The following is a 14,157-nucleotide window of genomic DNA, read 5'->3' on the forward strand; positions in this document are numbered from 1 at the left end:
CAATTTTATCAACATTATTAATTTATTTTGTACTTGCTTTATTAGTATCTAGAGCTTGGGAGACAGGTGAAAGGTAGCCTAAGCATTATTTTCAGCTTTTAAATGGACTCTAATCACAGATAGTGAGGCCCAGGCACCCTCTTGGTCAGTCTGGTGAGGCCTAGGCATTGCCTTGGTCTGTTGGGTGAGGCTCCAGTAGAAAAAGTTTGAGAAGCACTGCACTAGAGGGCAATGGTACAGTACATTAGAGGATAGTGGTACAGTACATTACAGGGGACAGTGGTACAGTACCTTAGAGGACAGTGGTATAGTACATTACAGAGGACAGTTACATAGACACAGTTCATAAGAGGCACAGTTTATTCAGGGGGACAGTAGTACAGTTCATTAGGATAAAGGGGTGCCATTCACTTAGCAAAAGGAGAGGATAGGGCTAACTGCAGATGGGGGCACAAAAGGGGGCCTAACTACAGTTGAGGGCAAAGACAGGAGGCACAACTACAGATGGGGAACAAAGAAGGGGTCTTACTACAGATACAGGCATAAAGAAGGGACCTAACTTTAAACAGAGGCACAGAAAAGGGAAATGACTACAGATTGATCTTTAAAGAAGTTCCTGTTACTGTTTAGGGGCACTGTGATGGAGAGTTTGTATAAAGGTGGGTAAAGTTGCTGTAAAAGTAAGGTGCTGAAGATGTTTGTCTGGCAGATACTGCTGAGATGATTTGTGGTTGGAAGAAGTCTTCAGGATCGAAAAGAAAAGGAAACCTGACCGACTCTGATCAGAGAAGACGTCACCTGTGAGTCACTGGATGTGTCTGCACTGTACTTCCATGGTATACAGAGCTTGTGTACAGCTGGTATCTACCATTATTTGGTCACTGTAAGGGGGAATATTGGCCTCTGTGTGGTGGAGTGTAGTACCTGTATAGTAGTAATGCTCATATTGTGACGGTATTATTAAGTAACCATTTATAATGTGGTTACTATGTGATTGTAGTATGTGGTCATGGTATGGCAGTATTATTTGTCCCTGGTATACTCGTATTATTGGTAATATAAGTATACAGGATTTGGTCAATAATAGTATAATGTCCATGTCTATACAAGGTATAATCTAATCCAGAGCAGATTAAACTCTGGCCTTACATATGAATCCTGGGGCGGCAGAGGTTGGAGGAACAAAAAAAAGAATCTATACTTACCCGTCCCTGTGCCCCTGCAGGACAGGTTCACCACCTCTTTCACAGCTACTGTTATCCTGCTCCTCCCGTTACTGCATTGTCATGTCCCGGCGGGAAGTACCCACTCACCCCAGTACATGACGTTGCAGGACCAGGAGCTGCAGTAGGCCAGTCTGTGAGCAGTGGCGCAGCACTGTGGGGGCATAGGGACAGGTAAGTATGGATTCTTTATTATGTTCCCCTCACCCTGTGACGGCTTGGGATGTTTAGGTTTGGCAAGAGTTCTCCTTTAAGTATGTGTGCCCTGGCAAATATCCGCTACTCATGGGCCACTGCTGTGTGCTTGCCCCCCAGGCTAAAGTTTGCCAGCCAGCCCCTGTATATAAGAATATTTTAAAGACACGTGCTACTTGTTAGGAGACTGTGCATAGCTCATGTAGTTCAAGCTGCGCATATCATTGTATCGGGTGATTATTTATAAGCATTCTAACAGTGATACAGCTAGACTTTTTACTACATATTAATAGTTCATACCACTCAAGTCCAAAGTCCAGTGTAAACCTAGCCTTAGGGTGTGTTTACACAGAGAGATTTAGCTGACAGATTTTTGAAGCCAAAGCCAGGAACAGACTATAAACAGAGAACAGATAATAAAGGAAAGACTGAGAGATTTACCTGAAAGATTTTTTTAAGCCAATGCCAGGAATAGATTGGAAAGAGGAGAAATCTGTTTGTAATCGCAGCCTGAGATAGTTGTTAAGTTAAGGAGGGACATGGTACCTTTTATATTTCTATGTGTGCCTCCAGCTGGAATGCCTCCTCACTCCCATGCATATCCCTGCTTGATTGACAGTCAGCTGAAAGTTGGGCCCCAAGAAGGGATGGGGATGAAGGAGGCTTTCTAGCTTGCTGTAATTTAGAGCTGTTATTTGTTATTCATAACCCTACCTAAGTTAGTCATATATCCCCAAAAACTTGTACTTGCAATAGAAATTAGTTTGGTTTTACTTAATGAATATTTATTATACAGATTTATAACAAGTTGACATCATATCACATATGTGTATATATTTTAAGAATGTTTTTCTATGATACACTGTTGCATAGTTATGTTATTTAAAGGGGACGTCCGGCCAAAATACTTTTAAGATACATTATTGCCCAACAAAAATTATGAAAATTACTAATAGACACTTATTATAAAGTGCATTTTCCCGGCACTTACTACAGCATGGCGTGTTTAGTTCTTTGTAAAGTTGGTGATGTCACGTCACATAAACTGCCGGCTCCTGCTGCTCCAGTCTGTTCCACTGCTGCAGCGGAGATCTGAACACGCCATGCTGTAGTAAGTGCAGGGAAAATGCACTATAGGCGAGTTTCCCATAATAAGTATCTATTAGTCATTTTCATAACTTTTGTTGGGCAATAACCTATCTTAAATTTTTTTTGCCCGGACTTCCTCTTTAATGTAATTTTATTAAAGGGTTTATCTAGAATTAGAAAAATCACAACTAATTTCTTGTAACAATAGCACCATTCTTGTCCTCAGGTGGTATTGCAGTTCAGGTCCATTCATTTAAATTGAATGGACCTGCAACACCATACCCAAACTGAGAACTAGAGTGATGGTGTTTTTGGATAAGAGTCCTGGTGTAAAATTTTTTTTTCTTCTAGCGGTACCTTTAAACATGAATGTTTTATGGGCCATTATGTTTTCTCAATTAAAAGAAGATTTAACTTGTTAAGATAAATATCTACTATCTATCTCATACAATCTCCTTGCTACTTTTGTTAAACGTTAATTTGAATTGAAGTAATGAATCCTTCACCATATTCTCAGTCTTGCTTCTGCAAAATAGAATTGGTAATCTGAATGTAAGCTATTTATCGACTGAGCCTAGCCATAGAGCAGAGTTTAATATGCTCTTAATAGTAGACCTCATTGTGTTTATTGAGCAGTAGCAGGCTTGAAATTACTGTGACTTGTGTATCTTTGGGCTAGAATCTTAAAGTGGTGCCAGCAAAATAATAATTGTCTACTTTTGTTTTAATTTTTATTTAAAATGTAATTGTCAATCAAATCTACTTGTTACCTGACTTGTTGATGTTACAGGTAGGGGTAGAATCTAAGAAATGCAAATCATTTCAGGACAATCTGTATGTATGACAGCCTTTCCAATAAATGGGGGAAGACTGTAATGATGGACAATGTATCAAATGTGAAAACTCTTCTGAATCTTATCACAAGGGGTGAGCAGTCATCAACATTGCGCTAGCAAAAACCATGTGCTAAATATTATAGGCCATCTGATATCAAGTCACAAACAGAAATCAAAGAAATTAAGCCATCAGTTTGCAAAATAATAATAATAAAAAAAAAGAATGCTGGTTTCTTTAATTCTGACCTGTCAAAACCCCCAGTGCTAAGATCAAAATTAAGCTCTGATAACCTTTTACAACTTGGCAACAAAAACCTTTCCACTATTTAGCGTATGTATATTATATAAATGTATGGTGTTTATTTTAGTGACTTAAAGTTATAACTAGCTGTGCTATAGCTTTGATCAGCTTTGGATGTTCTAAATCATTTGGGAGTGGCTAAGCCCCATCATGGGGATGAGAGACACAGATCTGACAGCCTTAGCCGTCTGAGCGTCAGAAATCTGCTGAGGGCAGGAAGATGGTGACTGCCCACAGATGGTGGCTGTCAGAGATCTAGGTCAAGACTGTCAGGAAATCCACCTTAAAGGTAAATTCAAAACATATTTAAATGTGCAAGTTACAAAACCCAGTCATTAAATACTTTTTTGTTTTGTTTTTGTTTTTTTGTTCTGGTTCATATATCACATAAGAGCCATTGTCTCTGTTAATCTTTGTTTCTGTGCATACTGGAGGTATACATCAGAAGTATTTTCTGATTTATACCTCTGACATGTCCATAGACCCCTATGTTTCAAGCATACACCAAAGGAATGGCCCAGATGTATCAATTTTCCCAACAATTTGTAGCTTAATGAGCTCTGGAAAAGCTGAACTGTGATTGATTGCTATAGGCAAAAATAGACAGTAACACTTCTTTGAGAAGACCATCCAAAAAAGGGCCTTTTATGGGTGTAGTCATCTAAAAGAAGGAGGTTACTATGCAACCCATTGTACAAAATCTGGTCTGTATAACATATATATATTACTGTGAGTTCAGGACTGGCAAATTGAGTTGAATAGACCAAATGTGGTCTATTAGGGACAACTTTTGGAATACAATAAAAATCACAGATTCAATAGTAGTTGTAGGAGGCAAATACTTTTAGTTTCTTGTTAGTAAGAATAGATTTAGACAACATTGAAGAAGCGCAGCTGTCACTGGTAGCACAGCTGGTAGATAATAGAGAGGATACTTTATACGGGCCACATGCAGGTAGAGATATTGATAGACACTTTACACAAGCTTTGGATATACTATATACTTGACTTAAGCTTTTTAGTTTGTTCAATGGTGGTGACAGTGGACTGCCAGTTAGCGGTCAGGGGTCCTATTCAGACTCTAGGGCTCTAAACTGGGGGTGCTTAAGCTATCTTGTGGGCACAGAGTGACACAGGATCAGAAACGTAGGCCCACCTAGTAGGAGAAGCTAGCCGTTGGGGAGACCCCTAAGGAAACCTAGCACTTGCAGTAGAGTTCTTTGCCAATAACTCTTACCTAACTACTGTGTTTTTCTTGGAGTGATCATCAGCAACTTTTAAGATGACCCCCCAGCATGGATAGCATTAGTTCCACCTTTTTGCCGCAGCCTCACCACAAGGTGCTCTAGCCAGTAGTGACAGATAACAGTAATCAGAAATAACCTCGCAAATGGGTTCTGGCTTTCAGGACAGGCCCTGATAGAATCTCTGCAGCAAGCAGAGTCTTGCTTATACACTGACTGGAACAATCCTCTAGAAAAAATAACCCCAACTAACTCCAACCCCAATATATATATACTACAGGGGGAATCTAATTGGACAAGAGGACTAAGAAAACACTCTTATGATAGGTTGTAGCTAACTCAGAGATTGGGTACAATAGAAATCACCAGAAATTGGTGCGGCTTATACAATGAATACATGAATCAGTTAACCCTAAGCATAGTTTCTTCAGGTGTGCAATAGTGGACAGGTAATACAGTGACATCAAGTGGTGGGAGTAGCATGCTACAGACTTCAGTCTTAGAGTATATAACACATACAGTACCGACCTATACCAGCATAAATAAAGCAGTGAACACCTTCTCTGGGACACTGCACCAAGCTTGAAGAACATCTATGCCACAAAATTTTATTACAGTTACTTCCTCTGCATGGAAATGTTAAAAGCTTATGTAAGGCTGTGTATGTGGCTATCTCTAAATTTGCAGAAAAAAAAACATCTTTTGTTTCTTACTTTAAATCCAAAGGCAAAGCTCATCAAAATTCTCAAAGCTAGATTCACACGTGCCGGATCCGCAGTGGGCCTCATGCTGCAAATTTGCAGTGAAATCCACTGCGGATCCCAGTAATTTTGAATGACAAGACATACTCACAACGGAATGGACATCCCACTAGGAGTATGTAAATGTCACCCCCTTAACCCCTTTGTCGACTGAAGCATACTTTACCTGCTGCACACTCTGGCTTGCTTCGGGGGCTCCTGGGGTCTGGACGTTCCGCTCAGCCAATTAGTACCCCACCACAGCGCACTGATTGGCTGAGTGGGACATACGGGGACATGTTACAGCCAGATGCTGAAACATGTTTATTTCTAAGCTGTTTCTGTTTTCAGTTTGTACATTTTTTTATTTAATTTTTTTTGTACATTATTGTGAGGGCAGCTATCTTGCCATATGCCTTTCAGCAAGCTCTATGGACACACTATGCTAGAGTCACTTGTATGACAGATATTTATGGGGATGCTCTGTGAACTGTACAGAGTTCATTGTGCATGGAGATGAATGATACATTCTGTCTTATCTATATGTGTCCTCTTACCTGATAAAGTGCAGCTGAGCCCGAAAACGTTTGTATAGAGGCGCACCCGCTCCTTCCACCTTCCATGCTGAGTACCCCACAATTCAAATTAAGATGACGGTTGACTCGATGCGGTGGGTGCCACCTCTGTATCTTTCAGTTATTATATTTTGCATTCAGCTGCAATTTGTGTTGAGCACCACCGCGGATCCGTTCTTCATCGTGGTTACACCTGCAAGTGATTGTGCTGCGCTTTCCTGCCTGTGTCCACAGTAGTGCTGGCTACTCACTGTCTCACCTATTCACTGTCTTATCTATACACTGGTGTCAGCCTTCATTGTAATGCTGCCTGGGATGATAAGGAGAACACTGCTGTAAAGTGATGTCTACAGAGCAGTAAGTACTAGGTTATTTAGAAGCTTAGTGGACACAATAAAAACTGGAAGATTATTTTGTAATATAGAACATGAAAACGAACTTCGCCAAAAAATTTTTAAACACATGTTTTAAGTTAACAAAAGATAGGTCATTTTCAGATGACAGGTTCCCTTTAAGCATGTTATTACGTGTATACTATTTATTGCTGCAGTATGTCTGCACAGTTGATCATTGTACTGCGTATGTGTGTGAGCAGTATATTAAAGCAGATGGCATACTGGAAGGATTGTTCCCTGATTCTCTGAGCTCTCAGTCACCCTTACCTGACAGGTGATAGTAATCCGGATCAGATAGAGGATGGAGAATTACACGCAGTAGCATTATAAACACCAGGCTTCAGTGCAAGTAACAAGCTGAACTCCATGTCCCTAATGCAGCTCGTCACACGTCACTGCAACATAATGTCATATGATAAAGTTATCCTACATAAAGAGAGCTTTTCATACAATAATATAGCCTCAAAGTTTTTTACACTTCATAAGTCAGTACAATTAAACAATAGAAACTTAAAAGTAATATTCCTTAACCTTTGCTTTTACCACCTAAGTTAGGGTAAAGACCTAAATAGCAAGATTGTCAGGTTTATAAAATCCCTAAACATTAGGGTTGTGGCTCTTGCTAGTTTTATTATGTTTCGGAGCCCTTAGTGTAATTGGCTCTTTTTGTTCGTTTGGTTTTTTTTTTTGCGTGTGACCCTGTGCATCTACAGGTAATTTTGCACCAAACTGCACAAATTATCTAATGTAAAAACTGACCACTAAGTGTGAAGCAGCTCATTACACTCAGCCATCTGCTTTCAGGCTGTTGCTTGAAAAGCTGGATGCAGTCCTGGGAGAAGTTTCCTAGGACTTCATTCAACTTTTTACATGCACCCGCAGCAGAGTTTCAAAGCAGCAGCCTGAATCCAATGGCTGAGCGCAGCAAAGCAATTTGCTTTGTTACTTATGTAGATTTGCTTACCTCTAATGTTGGGACATCTGATAAAAAAACAAAAAACAAAGCACATGCCCCTTTTTTGGACCCCCTTTTGCCCTGGGGGCAGAATTCTTATAGGCACCTCTAAGAATGTAGAGTTGGGATGTGTACATGTATGCCTCCCCACTCAGTATTGTAAAGGGGCAGGAAATGTTTCAGTAAATAGAAGACTGTTCCTGTAGAGTACACACATGCTCCAGTATGTATGTACTCCAGTGCTGTCCAGACACCCTTCTTCTGTACTGTACAGCAGGGCTTCCAGTGCAGCTGCTTGCAATGACCTAATTTCATTGTACACTACTTGCAATGGAGAGCCTGCGCCATTACAGCTGACTGGGACCTGAAGGCTTCTACCAGATGAAGGGGATTACCTACTGGTGGTGTTTAGATAATGGGGCATTTTTGTGGGAGGGTATTACCTACTGTGGCCTTCTACCTAAAGGGGGGGATTACTTGCATACATAGGTCATTTACTTAAAGGAAAAGTCCCATAAAATAAAAAAATAAAAAAAGACACAGGGTATGGGAACATAATATATTTCAGGTATTTTAGTTTCAGGTCATACTCTCTGCAGCCACTAGAGGCCACCATAGTTTACTATATTATTTGGTACTTTACTGTATGTAAGCATGCTTTCTTTTTCTAAATACACTACTAGGTCAGCAGGTTGTAAAAAGATGTCTCCTCTGGACTAAGAGCTTCAAGAGACATGCATTTAGTGGAACACAGTTGAGAAATTCATGTTCATGTAGCGATGACCATTTATTTTCATATCGCTTAAAGTGTACCTGTCATTAAAAAAAATAAAAAATCTTCTGACATTTTACATAGTGTTCAGATTGTGGCCAATCAGAAAAATGAGCTGGGAGGGATGTATTCTGCTGTGCCCATTGTCTGTGTGAGCAGCTGTCTCAGGCACGTGACCCAGAGGTAGGAGAGAACACGCTGAGTATAAACTTCTCCCAGCTTGTTCTCATGATTGGACACGATCTGACAATCTGACCCCGACCATAAAACATTTGATATGTTTCTCTGACATAGCAAAAGTTTTTTTCTAATGACAGCTGCCTTTGATAACACAGTTATTTAATAACTTAAAAATAATTTTCCAAAGTATGAGAAGGGAATTCTTTATGCATGTTGCTAAAGCTATACACAGCATTGATAAGTATGAGCCAGTATAGTAATATGACTTAATATCAGGGGCGTAACTAGAAATGGCTGGGCCCCATAGCAAACTTTTGATTGGGGCCCCCCCGCCCCACCCCCTCTCGATCGACCACAATGCCATCAATACACTCAGCTCTACACAGGTTCTGTACACCATATAAATTACAGTACAGTTACATCAGGTGACTTACAGGAGACGTCTTCTCTGATCGGAGTTCTTCCCTTTTCATTTTCTTTTCCATCTGCCCTGGGCCGTTATGAGAACTTCTCCGGGCCACGAATCCACAGAATCTGCCAGACAGACATATTAGGCTCCACACTCTGTCACCATCCTCATCTCTACCAACTGCACATCTGTATTGGCCCCTTTACACCCACATTTAGTGGGTAGGCTGACTCTATGTGATCCCATTTTAGTATATGGCCCTCCTCTCTGTCGCCCCTCCTTATAGATAGCTTCCTTATGTTGCCCCCCCCCCGCTGTCCCCCTTATAGATGCCCCCCCATGTTGTCCCCTTATAGATGGTCCCCTATGTTGCCCCCCCTATAGATGGCCCCCTCTTCCCCTTTATTGTCCCCTTATAGATGTTCCCCTCTCCCCCAATGTTGTACGTTTATATCCCCTCTCCCCCTATGTTGTCCCCCTCTCCCCCTATGTTCTCCCCTTATAGATGGCCTGCTCTCCCCCTATGGTGTCCCCCCCTTATAGATGGCCCTCTCACCCCCCCTTATAGATCCCCCCTCCCCCCCCCTTCCTTATAGATGTCCCCCTCCCCCCCTTCCTTATAGATGCCCCCTTCTCTTCTCCCCCCATTCCTTATAGATGCCCCCTTCTCTTCTCCCCCCCCTTCCTTATAGATGCCCCCTTCTCTCCCCCCCTTCCTTATAGATGCCCCCTTCTCTTCCCCCCTTCCTTATAGATGCCCCCTTCTCTTCCCCCCCCTTCCTTATAGATGCCCCCTTCTCTTCTCCCCCCTTCCTTATAGATGCCCCCTTCTCTCCCCCCCTTCCTAATAGATGCCCCCTTCTCTCCCCCCCTTTCTTATAGATGCCCCCCTCTCCCCCCCTTCCTTATAGATGCCCCCTTCTCTTCTCCCCCCCCTTCCTTATAGATGCCCCCTTCTCTCCCCCCCCCCTTATAGATGCCCCCTTCTCTTCTCCCCCCTTCCTTATAGATGCCCCCCTCCTCTTCTCCCCCCCTTCCTTATAGATGCCCCCTTCTCTTTTCCCCCCCCTTCCTTATAGATGCCCCCTTCTCTTTTCCCCCCCCTTCCTTATAGATGCCCCCTTCTCTCCCCCCCCCTTCCTTATAGATGCCCCCTTCTCTTCCTTATAGATGCCCCCTTCTCTTCTCCCCCCTTCCTTATAGATGCCCCCTCCTCTTCTCCCCCCCCATCCTTATAGATGCCCCCTTCTCTCCTCCCCCCTTCCTTATAGATGCCCCCTTCTCTCCTCCCCCCTTCCTTATAGATGCCCCCTTCTCCCCCCCCCTTCCTTATAGATGCCCCCTTCTCTTCTCCCCCCTTCCTTATAGATGCCCCCTACTCCCCCCCCCTTCTCTTCCCCCCCTTCCCTATAGATGCCCCCTTCTCTTCTCCCCCCCTTCCTTGTAGATGCCCCCTTTCCCCCCCTTCCTTATAGATGCCCCCTCCCCCCCCTTCCTTATAGATGCCCCCTCCTCCTCTCCCCCCTCCCTTATAGATGCCCCCTCCTCCTCTCCCCCCCTTCTTTATAGATGCCCCCTTCTCTCCTCCCCCCCTTCCTTATAGATGCCCCCTTTTCTTTCCCCCACCTTCCTTATAGATGCCCCCTTCTCTCCCCCCCTTCCTTATAGATGCCCCCTTCTTCCCCCCCCCCCCCGTCCGAGGAAAGCAAGTTTAAAAAAAGAAAAAAACTTACCTAACAACACGCTCCCCCGTCGAGCCTTTTTCCTGTCACCCCGTCTGATGCGCGGCTGCCGTCTGATGCCGCGTCCTAGCCCCGGCAGCGCGCGTATCATAGAGTTCTGTGTGGGCCTGTGGCCGCGAATTCCTGCACATGTCTCTGTGCCGGAAGTCGCGGCCGCAGCACAAGCCCACACAGAACTCTATGATACGCGCGCTGCCGGGGCTAGGACGCGGCATCAGACGGCAGCCACGCATCAGACAGGGGGTGACAGGAGCGCTGTCGGTCGGTCCCGTGCTCCTCCTGGCCCAGTGACTCCTTTTCCCTATGGTTGGGGAAAGGAGTCTCCGGGTCGGGAGGAGCACGGGACCGGCCCCCGGCTACAGCACCCGGGAGGCATGCTCAGCCGACGGGTGCTGCAGGATATGTAAGCTCCAGGGGCCCGCGTTACGGGCCCCCTGATGCGGCGGGGCCCCGTAGCAGCCGCTACGGCTGCTACGGCGGTAGTTCCGCCAGTGCTTAATATGTAGCATGTCTCTTGTGTAGTTACCTTCAGCTATAAATGTTGCACACATGTTAAAATCATTGTTTCCATGTCAGTAATATCCATAGCCTTTAAAATGTATTTGTTACTTAAACACTTGTCTGGTGCTTAAAGGGGAACTCTTTTTCTATTTAAAGTACATTAAAAGTTATATAGATGTGTCTATATAATGTATTACCTTATCTGTGCGGTTCTGCCACACTGGTAGCTGACAGAAATCCAGGAAGAGAAGGAAAATGGCCTCTGTGCCAATTCACTTTGTCTCCTGCTCCCACTGCTCTCCCACCTTAGGAGACAAATCTTCCATGCCTCTGTCTCACATTGTGTGTGTTTGCTGAGCACAGGCTAATGATGCAGATGGGGGAAGGGCGGGATGTCAGAGGAGGCTTGGCTGGATCCCCCAATTCACTGAGTGATTCACCATCTCTGACCAGCCAGAAGCAGGTGCAGTGAAATTAGGGCTATGTTCACACATGTTGGAGTGTCATTGCAGTACTGCAGCATCTTCTCAAAATGATGCAGTAACACAATTAAATGATTCTAAACGGCAGAGAGGATCAGAGCCGGCACTGCCAGTCCCACCCGGAGAAAAGACGAGGCATAAACAGTATATCCCATGTAAGATAATATCGGATGAAGTCCTTATTGTGGGGCTTAACTTCAGTGATAAAACATGCTCCATCATAATGTGTGTGGAGATGAAAAGAAAAAAAAATGTAATTAAATTTTAAAAGTTCTTTATTCCAATATCAGCGTTACAGGTAGAGAATACAGTGTGCTGTGTGGTGTTACAGGTAGAGAATACAGCGTGCTGTGTGGTGTTACAGGTAGAGAATACAGCGTGCTGTGTGGTGTTACAGGTAGAGAATACAGTGCTGTGTGGTGTTACAGGTAGAGAATACAGCGTGCTGTGTGGTGTTACAGGTAGAGAATACAGCATGCTGTGTGGTGTTACAGATAGAGAATACAGTGCTGTGTGGTGTTACAGGTAGAGAATACAGCATGCTGTGTGGTGTTACAGGTAGAGAATACAGCGTGCTGTGTGGTATTACAGGTAGAGAATACAGTGTGCTGTGTGGTATTACAGGTAGAGGATACAGCGTGCTGTGTGGTGTTACAGGTAGATAATACAGTGTGGTGTTACAGGTAGAGAATACAGCGTGTTGTGTGGGGTGTTACAGGTAGTAACTGTGTGCTGTGTGGTGTTACAGGTAGAGAATACAGCGTGCTGTGTAGTGTTACAGGTAGAGAATACAGTGTGCTGTGTGGTGTTACAGGTAGAGAATACAGCGTGCTGTGTGGTGTTACAGGTAGAGAATGCAGCACTGTGTGGTGTTACAGGTAGAGTATACAGCGTGCTGTGTGGTGTTACAGGTAGAGAATACAGTGTGCTGTGTGATGTTACAGGTAGAGAATACAGTGTGCTGTGTGGTGTTACAGGTAGAGAATACAGTGTGCTGTGTGATGTTACAGGTAGAGAATACAGTGTGCTGTGTGGTGTTACAGGTAGAGAATACAGTGTGCTGTGTGGTATTACAGGTAGATAATACAGCATACTGTATGGTGTTACAGGTAGAGAATACAGCATACCGTGTGGTGTTACAGGTAGAGAATACAGTGCTGTGTGGTGTTACAGGTAGAGTATACAGCGTGCTGTGTGGTGTTACAGGTAGAGAATACAGTGTGCTGTGTGGTGTCACAGGTAGAGAATACAGTGCTGTGTGGTGTTACAGGTAGAGAATACAGTGCGCCGTGTGGTGTTACAGGTAGTAACAGTGCGCTGTGTGGGTGGGACCACAATGAAATGATAAAGTACTGCAAATAATTCAGTAACACAATGAAACTGCAATGTGTGAACACAGCCTAGATGTTCTGCAACAGATTTGGACGGGGAATGGGCAGGGTAGAGGACTATGATTGGATCAACGGTGCATTCCCGTCGATTTGGCTACCATTCAATATATCCTGAAGGTCTCATTTGGAGACCACCTTAACATCACTGAAAGCATTGCACTCTGGAACCTGTAGTACTGTGTACAACTGCTCAACCAGGAAGTACAACCACACAATGCAAAACAAAGACCCCCAAAACAAATGGATTTTTGGTTGTTTCAAAACTTGGATAGATAGGTAAGTAAAGCTATATGCTACTGCAGATACTTCATATTTTCTTACCTCTACCTGGAGTTCCCCTTTAAGAATTGATAGAGAAAACTTTGGACCATGTGTGTGCTTGAAGGTTTGTGTATAGCATTTCTATAATACATAATATGCTGGTTCTAAAAGGTCCCCAAACACTTTAGGTAAACTATTCACATCCAGTGACCATCTTATGTGTATGGGGGGGGGGGTCTCCTGGCTACTACTGATTTTAGGTATTAGGGGAAAGAAGGATCAGCATGTTGGACTTAAACATGCCTGATCCTTGTTCTTACAGGACATTATACGATGTCAAATGTTTGTCAGCAGCATATTTCTGTATCCCTATTGAAAACACATACACACTCAGCCAAGCCTGCATGTGTATAGGAAGAAATATCTCCCAGATCAACAAGTGTAAGGGTGCCTTTACACAGAGAGATTCATCTGACAGATCATTAAAGCCAAAACCAGGAACAGACTATAAACATGGAACAGGTCATAAAGGAGAGACTGAAATTTCTCCTCTTTTTAAATCCATTCCTGGCTTTGGCTTAGTAAAAAATTAAAAGCTGTGTGAACTAATAAAAGATTATTTTGACGTCCGCGCAGACATCCATCATTTTATACACTGTGCATTGGACGTCCGTCATTTCATAGAGTGCATTGCATTGAAGTCATTTACTTTGCGGCAATAACGTAGAAAAAAGAAAAGACAGACGCCTTTTCTCTTTTTTTGACATTGTGTGACCATAGTCTTCCATTGACAGCCGGCAGAACTGTGAATACCGCTTTGGACTATGACACAAGCTGTAATTCATGATCAGTACAAGATCAGTACA

Source organism: Dendropsophus ebraccatus, chromosome 1, assembly GCF_027789765.1.
Source record: "Dendropsophus ebraccatus isolate aDenEbr1 chromosome 1, aDenEbr1.pat, whole genome shotgun sequence".
In the NCBI taxonomy this organism is placed as follows: Eukaryota; Metazoa; Chordata; class Amphibia; order Anura; family Hylidae; genus Dendropsophus; species Dendropsophus ebraccatus.